General features: G+C 39.2%; 1 protein-coding gene and 1 long non-coding RNA gene across 7 annotated transcripts in view; both read left to right on the top strand.

Moving 5' to 3' along the window:
• Positions 1 to 6,254, top strand: part of LOC114937653 (uncharacterized) — a 152,520-nt gene extending 146,266 nt beyond the window's left edge. For all 4 annotated transcript variants that reach the window (XR_003820918.1, XR_003820919.1, XR_014924970.1 and 1 more), the window contains exon 4: positions 6,111 to 6,254. This is a non-coding gene — a long non-coding RNA (uncharacterized LOC114937653). The remainder of the gene's footprint in view (positions 1 to 6,110) is intronic.
• Rbp6 (RNA-binding protein 6) overlaps positions 1 to 14,225 on the top strand; it is a 590,474-nt gene that overhangs the window by 165,716 nt on the left and 410,533 nt on the right. The window lies entirely within an intron of this gene.

The raw sequence follows: 14,225 nt of genomic DNA on the forward strand, positions 1-14,225 counted from the left end.
GTCAAATATATTACATCTTATTCTCGGCCTGCGACACATCTTATCATATTAGATGGCGAAATTAGATGGTTATATTTAGTGCTAAATGTGGGACATGAAAACAGATCCGTATTACATCTAAGTATCTTCTAAATGAGAGCTATTCTAATATCAAAATCTTGCCTGGATATTTTGAGATTCTGTGTTTCTTTCTCGCGAATACGAGGACGGAGAGAGACACGCTTTCGGTATATAAGACGTAAGAAAGGAAAAGAGGGAGGGACCGAGGTGCGAGGGTTATGTAAGTCTCGGAAAGTTGGCGGAAATGTCAAATTCTCGAGCGTTCGCTTCAAATCAGCGTCCAAATAAGACGGCGCGGAGCCTGCGCTTCTCTCTCTCTCTCTCTCTACCCTTGTCTTCGCCGCTTTATGTTCCCCTTGCTTCGAAATTCTTCGTCACCTTCTCTCCCCCTTCTTACGTCTCTCGCTCCCAACCCCTTTTCTTCCCACAGGACTCGCTCGCGTCTTCCACGCTGACGACCAACGCCGTCAACGGCTAAGACGTCTCACTTTGCCGAGACGCGCGCTACACCGGATGCTGGAAAACGCGTTCCCATCCCTTTCTTACCGTCTTCTCCCTCTGCCTTCGCTTACCCCGTTGTGCTCCGCCACCCTTTTCCGCGTTTCTCACGGTGCCGGATGGAAATCACGCGAGAGACTTGCCGCGGCAGTCATGTTGACGAAATATTCTCGTATTCTCCCGGCGATAGCCGGATTGTCTGCTTCGATGTGCATATTTACTTAACGGGAATATCCACGGAGTTGTTCTCGGGACAGTGATTCGCTTGTCGCGCGGGAACTCCTCCGGGATAACGATCTTATTCTCCGCGAAAGGATTCCCCATTTCCAAAGTTAGGATTTAACTCGGCAAATGCGAGAGATCAGAGCGCCGGTGGTCTTTTAAATCAAGAGATTAATCCTTTAATTTACGTGTATAAGAGAAGATTATTAATCGCTCAGTTTTTTGGGGAATGTAAAACTGAAGTAGCATTCTCGGATTTGGAGAATTAGAAGGAAATGAACAAGGTTTTTTTTTCGACAAAGTTCTGGCGGTTTTTATTCGTCATAATATCCTCTGTAATAACAATCTTATATTTTGCGAAATGTCATTTATTTTTGTAATCGAATCCTACTTTGTCGAATGCACATATATATATACATTTTTTTTTAAATAAAAACAATTTTTGTCAAGTTACAGATTAATTTCTAAAAAAGAAATTTATAAAGTCAGGGCTATACTTCGAATATAAAAACGGACCATAATAGACATCTGACTCGGTTTATAGTTTGTTTGGATATTTACACATGGGATGTAGTGAACTTTTCAAATGTCAAAGTTGGCTTCGTGCCGGTTTGTCAAGCGCTAAACTAACAGCACCGATATCCTCGTGGCGGCTGCTGGAATAACGCGAATGTCACGTGGCGATCGATTTCTCGTTTATCTCTCGAGCAATGACGTAAATACAATAGCTTATGATGACGTAACAGAGCATAATACTATATCTTCGTTGCCTCGACAGCGGCATTTACTGTTAAAACCTATTTTGCTCCGAATTTTTTTTTTACGTATCTCAGGATAAAACAAAACAAACACTTTTCATATTAAATGTACGATATTAAACGATCAATAGTGAAACGCAAATCGCGTGTCAATTAACCGCATTTAACGTTAAATACGTATTTTCATAAAGTCGTGCAAGGTTTCTCCTTGTCCTTTAAATCTTACATTAAAAAGGAGAATTTTTTATTTATTTGTAGATCTGAGAAATCTGTGTACATTTATTGGTATCGAAGCACATCGCATATCGGTCACACATACACATCTACAAATTGCATGTGTGCACATAGCTATGTACATCCACGTGTCTGTGAACACGACGATGCGGGAGAGTGGTTTTGCGCAGTGGTAGCAGTAAAGAAATAGCGAAACGCGAAGGCTGGAATTATTTACGCTAAATTTGCGCGACGACGTGTGCGAGACAACCGCGCGTGGCAAAATGCAAAATGCAAAATGCCAAATACCAGTGGACTCGGCCAGAGAAGGCGAGGCCCTCAGGGACTAAGGGAGGATGGAATTGAGAGAGGGAGGGATTGCAGACCTATGCAGCAGATTCGACCGATTGAAAACTAGAACGAGCCTCTGTAATCTCCAAATTGTTCGTCATGTTATTTTCTCTCGTTCGATAGATATGTTTGTTCGAGATTCCTCTAGCTCGTTTTTTCCCCCTATTATTTCATCTTACAATGTTTACTACTTCTTTTTGAAATTTATAATTTTTTGACAGATGATATAAATATTATTTATATTTTGCAATCATTTTATTTGATAGCATTATTTAAGTAAATTATATATTTTCAAGAGATTATATTTTGTCAATTATTGCGCGTTTCTTATAGATTATATATTAAATTTCACAGATGTTTTTGGATCTTGACACGCCACGTGTATAAACGTTCCTAATCAAGTCTTTCGATTGTGTAATCGAAATTAAAATTAAAATTGAGATTAAAGTTCACGTCGAGTTTGGCCGAAGAACGCGTTTGTGTGAGCGCAACTAGCAACTTCTCGTCTAAACTCGCCAAAATCCTTCATTGACGTCACGACGCGTTAACACACAGCCGCCTCTTAGTATATCTGCCAATAACAAGCGCAAACGATGAACTTGGCACAACTGCGTGCAACGAGTACGGCGAGTTCATTAATCGTCACCCCTTCGTTCCACGTGTTCGCGTTCTTTCGTATCTCGCCATTGGCGGCGACGGCGACGGCGGCGGCAGTAGATCCATTTAGTGCCGTAGTTTCGTAGTTCCCCGGGTTGTCGGCGGCGTCCATTTGTATCGGGCGAAACGGCTTCGAGAACCCGAGGTACTGGCCGGTGGCCAGGAATTTATCCCGATCCCTTCCCGTCGTTCCGCGGAGAAAACGACCGGGCCGCAGCGATCCCGGCAGGTGGACCCGCCGTGTAAACGTCGTATTTATTGCCTCGTTCCCGGATGTAAATGCGCGTGCCGCGGATTATTGGGAACTGATCTTCCGGTCCCGGGGATAATTCTAGCGACGTGATCACCATCGCCGCCGATGTCCCGGCCACGACTTTCTATGAGTTTCGGCGATACGCCAAATCGCCACTCGTTTTATGTGCCTGCATATGTGTTCTTTGTTATAATATAGGGAATAGAATGATCAATTATTTTAACAGCGATTACACAAAATTGATGAATCCATCAATGATGACGACAGTGATATGGACAAAAATTATTTTAACGCGCAAATCTGCTATATAGTTCTACAATTAAAATTATCTATTATTTTATTTATTTATTTTTTAATTTTATAATACTTGATAATTATTATTATTGCTGTCGTGCTTCGTTATAGTTATACTAATTATATTAATTACTTTTGTTATGATTAGACTGGTTTTTAGTAAAGCATTAAATTGCATTTAGAAATTAACAGAATGTACATTTTATATAGATGTTGTGCAAAATTTGAGAAAATATCATTCGCTTCTATATTGCATGACTCGGCTCAATTAGTGGTGTATCCGTTAATTATCCAGCCCTTGTAACGTCAGGAATTACACGATCGACGTGTATGTGACTAAAGCGGTAAACGTTCGCGGTTTCTACGAACATTCGACCCATGCCACGAGAACATGGTTGAACATCGTTGTCGGTTTTCTTTATCAAAGATTCAGTCCAGTGCAAGCGGCGGTAGAGATTTGTGCGTATTTCAGAGAGCCGCCTGTGCTAAATTTTGCCGCGTTAGTCTCTAAAAATTCATTTATAGAGTTCACAGTTGTCTTTAAATTTAAACGATTGTGTCTGGGATATAGAATATTCAAAACGTGAGAGAGAATAGATTCGCGTAATTAATATCATAAAACATTTAGTCTATTTTTCGCATTCGCAATATATATTTTTTATTGTGCATTAAAAATATAATAAAAATTAGGACGCTCTCATATTTTGATGACTCTAAGATAACAACAAAAATTAATCAGTTTATAAGAAATTATCAATATCTATCAAATACTTATAATCTCGCGTGTAAATAACATTTTCGCTATAATCCACTTTAAAAATGTTTATTAAACGAGGTCAGACGACTCATTTGGAATAATCATCGAGAACGAACCGCAGAAATTCATTTTAACTTCTGTACGCATAGTGACGTTAACATACCGCGGGATTGTCAGAGGAAGGCAGCAGTGGTTGCCAGCGCAGTGGGTTTCCGGTGTCTGCGGTCGAGCCCAGGTTCCGAATATCAAGAATTCATACCTGATCTACGGCACCTTGGCTTATCCTCGAGTTGCGAACCTAAATTGCACCGTCGTGTATCTCATTCTTTCCGTGATTAATAATCGCTTTAATTTTACATGTTACGTGTCACTGCGATACACGAGGAAAAATGCTTCTCCAAGACGGCTTAGATACTCGACATTCGATAAAGTTTTCGTGCTTGTATAGAAATCTCTTGGAAAAGGATACTTTAGAATTTACTTGATTATATGGAGAGAGCTTACGAATTAAATGCAATTTTTTAAATTATCTTCCACGGATAATATATCAATAAACTTTAAATAAAATTATATTTTTTCTGGATTTTTGATAGATTCGACGCGATACGCTTTCCACATCTTTCGTTTATTGTTACGTCTCGTTTGAATACGAAGTCGAGCAGCAGCCTCGGTATTCGATCCGGACTTGAAGAGTTACGCGGAATACCATACATCACTCAGAGTGCTATTTCACAAATTGCATGCACGTAACATTTCTCCCGATAACACATCGATTTCTCGGGGATGCATTTTTTAAGCGACCCGTCTCGTGTCGCTTGGAGAGACGTCGAGAGCGGGCCCGGGTCGCGCGATAGCGGTCTAAGAAAATTACTTTCGTCGCCGAGACGCGCGCGACGCGAGGAAGTGCATCGGCGGGCGATAAAAGGCGACGCCTTCGCTTCTCCGAGCTCCGAGATCAATTTGCGATCCCGGCCTCACGCCTCTCGCGCTGGAACTCGAGCGCTCCCCAAGTCCCGCCAATCTAGCCCCGTAAATAACGACCGCCGGAAGTTGCCGGAGCGCGGCGGAAGATCCCTCGGCGAGCTCGCACTTTGTCAGAGACGGATGACGCCGTGGCGCTCGCCGCGATCGGATCGACCGGTGATTTACGATGGGCGCCGTCACGCCGATCGTTCTTGTGTGTGTCTCGAGATTATTTCGATGCGCGCAAATTACGGAGGCGAGAACGGGACGAGATGAGGACGAGACGTCTCGCTTCTCGGTTTCCGCGGTTTCGATCATGTCGTACAATATAGATCGTTCATTTCCCGACGTCAATCCAGTTTTCGTTCCATGTAAAAATTATCCCGTATTGCTTCGGTTTCTTTCTACAATTTTTCGTATTTTTTTTTTTTTTTTTAATAGTTGGCGATTATATTGATATTTTTCTCTCGCGACGATCAATTTTGCTGGAGTGTGATTAATTGAAACTCTTGAAGTTTTTTTTATTTTGATAACTTTTTAAAACATCTTTTAAAATTGCTCTAAGGATATTTGGGACAATAGTTTTCTTCGTTTAAGAGTCTATCATTTCATTTTGATTGATGATAGATCAACTTGTCTTCTGACGAGTAAACAATAATCTCCTGTCATTTTCTATTATTTCAACTGCAAATGCAATTCACTTCTTTCCTCAGAAGTCTATTACTCTATGTTGATTGATGATAGAGCAGTAGATTTATGAGTAAACAGTCATTTCCTTTCGATCTTTCGTACCTCAAGTGCAAACGATATTCAATAATTTTATAAAGTATATGAACTTTCTCATGTTATGAAACCAGCCTACTGTGTATCGATTTTCACAATATAGCGACGAACCAGATTGCCTTGAAACCGTCTTTATGTGTTTTAATTATAATTAATCGATTAAAATCGTCTTTCGATTGCACATGGTTCTCTTAATAACATATTATATTTTTAACTGATACTTATTCATTTCGAGATTCAGTAAATATAAACTTTTCGAATTATAAGTAATAACACGAGTATTTTTCGCTTTCTGTTTCAGGTAAGATATTACGAGGCATCTTTAAAACTGCACAAGATTCACCAGAGATTAGACATATGCAAGTATATTATGTATGTTATGTAACAAGTTATGTATAAGAAATACATAATCTCGACATTAAAAATATAATGTGATGTGCTTTAATCTATCGTCAAAGATTGTCAATTTTTCTCCTTGACATTAATGTTGATCACCCACTATATGTAAATCTGTATCTGAAGGCAGTCGAGCGTAACATATTATCTCGTATGTCAATATATATATTTCAATCTTTAAAATTATCGTCAAGATGAGCGATCGCTAAAGCAAATCTCATCCTATAAACGAAAATTTTCGACATGTCGCCTCGAGTCTTCTTCATCGGCCACATTGACGTAAATTCGGTCTAACGGTTTTGCGATACGCTTGAGATGCTTTTTCGGACATCCAAGCGAAGAAACATTCCCTCACAAAGTGTTTGCACGTCAAAGTGTTTGTCGCTCGGGCGGATTACAGTTCTCTACGTCAGCGCGTAGATGGCGGTAGAATGCGCTTTCGGATTTAAAATCTCTGTGCGGAATTTCAACGGGGATGACATCGATTCGCCGATTTCGTCCCTTAATCCTGAGGGTACCAAATCCGGATAAGAAGTATCCAGAAGTTCCTAATCCTCCATCGGTTGCTAGGTTTGTGTGAGAACAAAGTCGGTTGCAATGCAGTTCAATGAAACAAAAAGCGTAGAATAAAATACAAACTCTTTTTCGATCAATAAAGACTCGGAAAAAGTATAGAAAGCATGTAGAAAGTGTTGTGTGAAAAAGTAATGATGATATATATATAAAATACCCTTCTTCTTAACGTAACTCAAATCTTACTCGATTCTAGTTTTTGAGCTGTCAAAATATGAAAGCAACATTATTTTATATTCCTTTTTTATTTTATCTCTAATTATTGTGAGAACTGCGAAACAGCCTCGCATTATCATAATTATTTTCCTCTCACGGATAAAATAAAAGCTACAAATACATTCATAAATATGTGAAATGCTTTTACCATTGTCAAGATTTTTTTTCTTTTTTTTTTTTGAAGAAGAGAATAATCGTTTAGATCTGACAAATAAACGCACGAATTGTCATGACCTAATCGCGTGCTAATTCGAAATTTAGGTACATCCACAGTCCCGTTTTCGTATTATATCACGCCAGTGCATTTCGTGATTAACGATTTAAACAGTTTCGTACATTTCGCGACGGCGATAATTGAAATTCATTGTCTCGCAACATTAACGGGGGTTGAAACACGCGCGTGCGTTTCGCTCCCTTCTCTCGCTCGAAAAACCGGTCGGTTTTTTCGCGCCGCGTTTCGTTCTCTCCGTTTTTCCGTGGGTCGCCGGATTACGGGCGGCTGCGTTTTATCGGTCGGGCCGCGGTAATTAACAACGAACGATAATTAATTCGATTGGATCTCGCCCCGCGCTACCGATTCAACAGCATTTCGCCAACGGCGACGAGGGGCGCGAGTGGATGTACGCTGCGTCGTGTCGACAATCCCGGCTTATAACGCCACTCGCCTCGCTCCGCGGCCCTTTGAGTAGCCTTTCAAAAAGGGCTTAATATCGTGATATTAAAACGCGCGATAATCGCGCGCGGTACATTGAGGTCTCCGATGAAATAATAAACGGCACGGCCGTTTGATCGCGCTGCGTAAAATTGCGTTAAACTTTCGGCCGGTTTTCTCGATAAAAACCGCGAGTCACCGTCTACGTTTTAATAATGGAGAAATTGAATAAGGAGGAAGAGTTTAAGTGAGAGGAGAGATATAAAGAAACGGAAATTGATTTTTTTAGAGAATGACAATAGTTTTCGACGTACATTTGATTTGGATAGTTGTTAAATAAAAAGGAAATTATAATGAGAAATAAAATTGATTTTTATGTGTGCATTGATACAAATATTTAATGTACGAAAATGATAAAATCTTTTGAAGAAGGTTCAAATTTTAATTGAAGAAAATTCGATTCGTGCAAAGTCCAATTTGTTAAATAAATTAGTAACGTGATAATTTTGCGAATATCTGCTTTTGAATATATGAAATAAAATGAAGAAAAGTTATGTAAACGTGTACAAAAAGATTAATAAGGAACTTTTGATAACTTGGTAAAGAAATTAAAAATAGAAAGATAAAGAAAAGAGAGAAAATGCAACAGAATTTTACAAAAAATAATTTACAAGAAAAATATTTTGTTTCAAACATATACATATGACTGAAGTAGTAAATAATAGAAATCACAGAGAAAAGAACGTGATGTAGAGAGAGTAAATTGGAAAATTATTCGTTTGGTTATTTCGTGTAATATTTAATTAACGGCCGTATATTGCATTTGCAGCAAATCGATGCCATCTCGATAATGAACCTTATCAATTATAACTGTGGCCGATGAGTCGATAAAGTATTTCTACAGAATATAATATGTATAACTTCACTTTTTGCGGAGCGCGTATTTTATGTGCAATTTCCTTCTATAGAATGAGTGAGTTAGTGCTACAAATAAATGTTTCCACATATATATTGTTGCATTTATGCAAAATAATAATAATTACGTTTTCAAAATTGAAAAGGCTATTTATAATAATACTTTTAATATAGCGTTTTCATTTGCAAAATAGATTATCGACATTGTGTTATTATCTAGATAGAAAAAAAATGATCTGTAGGCGAATCGATATGGAACAATTAATAGTTAATAAATAACCGGCGCTCTCTGGGAATTGAGCCAGATTGCGTTCGTCCTTTGCTAGATATAACGATACATACAATATATACAGTGCCAACTTTACGATCGGAGACTTTCCATATATTGGTCTGAAATTAGTTTTTATTTGCATACATTTTTATTTTGATACTATAAATTTCTCATTAATGAAGTTTTTAGTTGTAGTAATATTTACTCAAATTTATTCGAAAAACAAGAGATTTACATTTTTAATTACCGATTTTTTTTTCTTTAGTTATTTATAATTTCAATGTATATATCAAATGTACAAATACAATTGTCGCTGCAATTTTAAGTGCGGTTTATAACATTCTATAAATAGGAAATGATTTTAGGGACACCCTATATGTCCGTTGATACGCGATCGGTGCATTAGCAGCATTACCATATGGAATCGTGAACGGAGTCCCAGAGATTTTGCCGCGATCGCAATTTGCATGATTGATTGCCCTAAAGCTCCTCCGGCTTTTAGCTCCTAGGTGATACTCTTGTTTCCATTAGGAATTAGCCGCTTCATAGAATGCAAAATGCATATGCGTTTAATTTCACGATTGTAACGCTCCCGGCTCGCATTTGTATTTCGAATGGAAAAAGAGGCAGTTATACCTATATCATCGTTACATCCCCCGACGAAAGCACACAAAACGTTGCTTCAATAATAATCGTCCAATATGTAGAAATAAGTAGCCTTCAAAAATGGATACGAATTCTTTTTAATAATATTATAAAAATAATAAATTAAGAAGTATTTAAAAAATGATAAAAAAAAGAAGATTTTAAATACACAATCTCTATTGCGTGCAAAGCTTCGAAAAAAATCATTAATAATTGAAAAAGCGGAAAGTGTCACACACTGACAAGAGTCGATCTGATAACGAGGCGAACAGCTAATTAATCGCGATACGGCGAATCTCCATTACGAAACGTATACATATATGATAGGACAGTTGATAAATTAAAAGCGATTTCTTTTTCTCGAACGTTATCGCTCTCACGTTGCGCGTCGAGTCGTGAGACTCGAGGGAAGGAAGGAACGCGAACGCGTGTTCGCGACAGTGCTCGTCCGTGTCCGCGTGTCACCTCTTCGGTGTCCCGTTCCCTGCTGTATTACATTCTTGTCGCGGGTAAGACAAGTAAGACAGAAACGCAGCTGTAATCCGAGGCGACACGATCCGGTAATGCCGGCGCGCCGTCTGTAATTTCAGATCGGCATTCGACGTCGGCCGCTCGCCTCGAGAATTAGCACGACGCAATCGCGCGCCGCTATTAGACTCGATTTGCGAATTTCGCCTCGCGCGCGAATGTGCCCTTCTTCTCCCGAACGAAATCCGCGCAATCGGATTATACCGCCGTCGATCGAACCGTCGGTTTCGGAAATGTTCATGGAAGGAGGATGAAGGAACCCTCTGAAATATGCCTTCAATATGCCTTCTTTCTGCGCGAAAAGTTACACTATATATTCTTCCTTTATTTCGAAAAGCAAATTAGATATTTTGTGACGAAAATAAAAAACTAACACTCGCATAAAGCGAGAGAGCAAAAAACTGCTACGTAATTTTTTCCCTGCATCTTCGCGCGTTAAGCACATACGAACGCTATTTGATTATTCCGGGATTCTTTTGTGGCGCGCGAGAAAAACTTGCCGCTAACGCAGGGCCCGAATGTAATCGATGTTTTGTCTCGTGACACTTTATTACAGCGTGCGTCCGATTACGAGGCGGTACGTGTAAGCATGTGAAACACGTCCACCGGGGGCTACCTCGTTTCTACGCGCGCGATGGTTACGTGGCTCGTTACGTCGCAGATTATTTTTTTATGCTGTATAATTATGAAAAACTGTTATGCTTTACAACGGCGCACGCAGACCGCAAAATCCTTATGCACGCTGTTGCATTTTTCGCGATGTTCTGATAATATAATTTTCTTAATTAATGTCACATGGCAATATATTCACGTAAATGAAAGAATTAAATTTTTACTTGAGAATTTTTTTTTATGTCACAGAGTGCAAATGAATAATAAGTAAGTATATTACACTAAATATTAAATATACTCTATTTTGTATATTTTCGTTACTTCGTAATCGTATATGTTTTATCAAGAACGACCGTTATCAGAGCTACATTGAATATGAAGCAAAAATATTAATAATTTATTATTAACGAAAACTAAAACAATTAAACATTTATTCACGAAATGATACATTACTTTTACACATTATCGCCATCGAAACGGAGAGCAGAGGGAAGAGGTGGAATACCCGTGGTTCACGTAAAAAATAAATCGCGCACATCGTCGTCGTTAATCCGCGTCGCTCTTCCCGACGGATTAGCCGGATAAATCTTGGGCATTTCCGCGCGCGCACATTCCGTGACTTACACGACGGATGCCGAAGCATCCATGAGAGAAGCGGATTAAACGACGGTACGTCCACTCACGCTTTGCTCGCCAAACTAGCCGGCCGGGGAACAAGCGTGCAAAATACAATTCTCGTGGCGGAGAAGAGGAATCAGGATGATAAGGAGAAGGAGCGAAATGTAGAATGGAAAGAAGTGAAGTAGCGTTCGTCATTTCTTGTTTTATATTCTGCAAGAATCATGAGACTTGTTGAATTTTATTCGGAAAAATCGGGAATATTAAATAAATGTCTCACACAATTACTGATATCACAAAAATATTAAGAGAATTCTCTTTTAGAATTTACTCTGAAAGTCATGATAATTGCGAGGCATTATGGTATTGGAAGGATTTAATAAGAGTAAAATTGACTATGTACATATTAATATTTTTTATTGTGATAAATATTAATCAGAGAAACTCTTATAAAAAAATTCATCCAGTACCATATTGTCCTACGATTACGTCCCATGATTTCGGGGCTCAAGGTAAACGCTAAGAGAAAATTCTCTCTGTACGTACATCAATGATACTCGCGCAAAATACTTATAACCATATAAACACACGAAGGATAAAGACGAAGGAGCAAAAAGATGGCTCACATGACCAAATCCAGGGTATTCACTCGACAACGTGTTCACCTGGAAAGTAAAGGAAAGCGTGCAAGAGAGAGAGAGCTCGCGCTCGGTTGCTTCTCTCGCTTAACCTGTCGGCTTAGCGCGAGAGTTCCGCAGGATAGATTGCTTTAATTTAAGTGGAGTTAGGCTAGCAGCCCGACCCTCGGCACGCATACTACCCCCGTGAGTTAGGTTACCGACGAAGAGTCCGGCGCGTCCGGGCTTAATTCGACCCTCCACCCTCTGCTTTCATGGAGTCTCTTCTTCGCTCCCTCTGACAGCTCAGGCTTAACCCCCCTCCAGATTAGTCCTACACTCGCGAGAGGGCACACCGGTGGTGGGGGTTGGGAACGAGAAGGGGTTCGGAAGGTGCTCTGACTACGTGGATCATTCGATATCCACTCTCGCCGTTAAGGCAAAATCGAACCTGGCCGACTGCAATATCCGCATCCACTCGAACCCACCCTCAACCTCCTCCTTCAATCCCCCTACGAAACCGCCGGCTTTCATGCTCTCGTCTCGCTCCGCGCTATCCCTCTTCGGGGTTTTTTTCACCCTCGCCCCCTTTTCCACCCTCTCGTTCCGTTCTATTTCGACGGTGGCGGTCGTTACCGCCGCGAGCTGTGCAGACTCTCTTCCATTCGATTCTCGAGAGTCCGACTCGCCGAGTGAATTTCGTATACGCGGGCTCGTAACAATCGAGCCCGCGCCGCTTGAAAATCAGAACAACTCGAGTCGCTCGGATTAAGTTCGTGTTGATTAAGAATGCAATTTGCCGATGAAAATCGTAACCGACGTTACGTAAGCTTTTTGTAATAAATCCAAGATTCAAGAGAGACGTCGCGATTTCTTAAAAATATATACGTTTACTATATTTGTATCATTTACATTATTGAGGATTAATGTGGAAATCATTATTTTTAATTATACCGTAATATCAGTACTCTTAATTATGTAATAAAGAAATTAAATTTATATATATCTCGGTTTTATACATATATTTGAATTAACTTGATTAAAATAAAAATGTTTTTTTTTTTATAAATTCTGTCTCGGAAAAATATTTGTACCAACTGACAAAAATATATGACATTGACAATGACGTTATTACACGTATTACGCTAACGTTATATTACTCCTATTGTCATGTCACATACAGATTTGTGCGAGGGAAAACATTTATTTGACGTATAAACTACATTTTATAAAAAGTGACTACGCACACCTTGTTGCATTGAAATGTTATTTACATACAATTATTTTAATACAATAATCTTACGCATAATTTATGTAGCATAATTAATTTTTCCTTTTTCCGTCATCTTGATTTATTCTGTTCAAACGGTACGTATCACTTTGGTTTTCAACTCAGTTCAAGTGTTTGCGTAACGAGAAGCACGTAGATTTTTCAACGGTGTGAGAATTGTATATCGGGACTTTTCCGGCGGTTCGCGGGTATCGATTTTGCCCGTGAAAATCTCGCGGGAATTAAATATTTATACAGCGAATTTGGGTACGGTGCTTCGCTGAATGTGAAACGCGAACCCGCGCACACAACCGGAAATAGCTGGAGCGAAAAGTGCAATGAAATGTCTCGCGTTGACGTGCACGGCAATCTCACCTCCAAAAATAGTCTCTAATCGAGAATCGTAAATCAGAAGGTATAAATAAAGTAATTCAAGTTAGACTACATAATATACATATTTTATATCGTTAGAAAATCCTTTCATAACGATAAATCATTAATTGCGCAAGTATCTGTCTTTATATCAGCTAATTGTAAGCTTTTCTCTTCTATAAGATTTCCATTAGTTAGTTCTCAATGCTATTTATTCACAGTATTTCTGCGCTATCTTTAAAATCAAATATGTTTAAAAGGAAATCATGATGTTGAATCTATCAAACATTAGATTGTATAATTAATAATAATTAAATGACAGTTAAACATTTATTTTTATTATATATATATATTTGCACACATATACATATTTCGACAAATTAAAATTGTGAATTTATTGTTGAGATCACGCAAAATTATTCTCTACTGCAGAAAAGTTAAAAAAAAAATAACATATATAAAGACCGAAACTAAAACAAAACCTGACCGACATAACTGTCATAAATCAAACGGTATTCGTGAACGCACATTTAACCGGGCACTCTACGCGGCATAAATATTTCAATCCCCGGCAGGGCAAGGCCGACATTTGTCGCGCGTCGGCTGACACGAGCGAAATTCACAAATTACAGTTTCCAAGGCTTAGGTGTGAAAGCGAGCTAGAGTAGGCTTTAGGGCACATTTTTTTTCCTGGCACTGTTCCATCCTGGGTCATGAGCGCGGTTAGAGGG

Source organism: Nylanderia fulva, unplaced genomic scaffold (assembly GCF_048542155.1).
Source record: "Nylanderia fulva isolate GAGA-0341 unplaced genomic scaffold, ASM4854215v1 Scaffold28, whole genome shotgun sequence".
In the NCBI taxonomy this organism is placed as follows: Eukaryota; Metazoa; Arthropoda; class Insecta; order Hymenoptera; family Formicidae; genus Nylanderia; species Nylanderia fulva.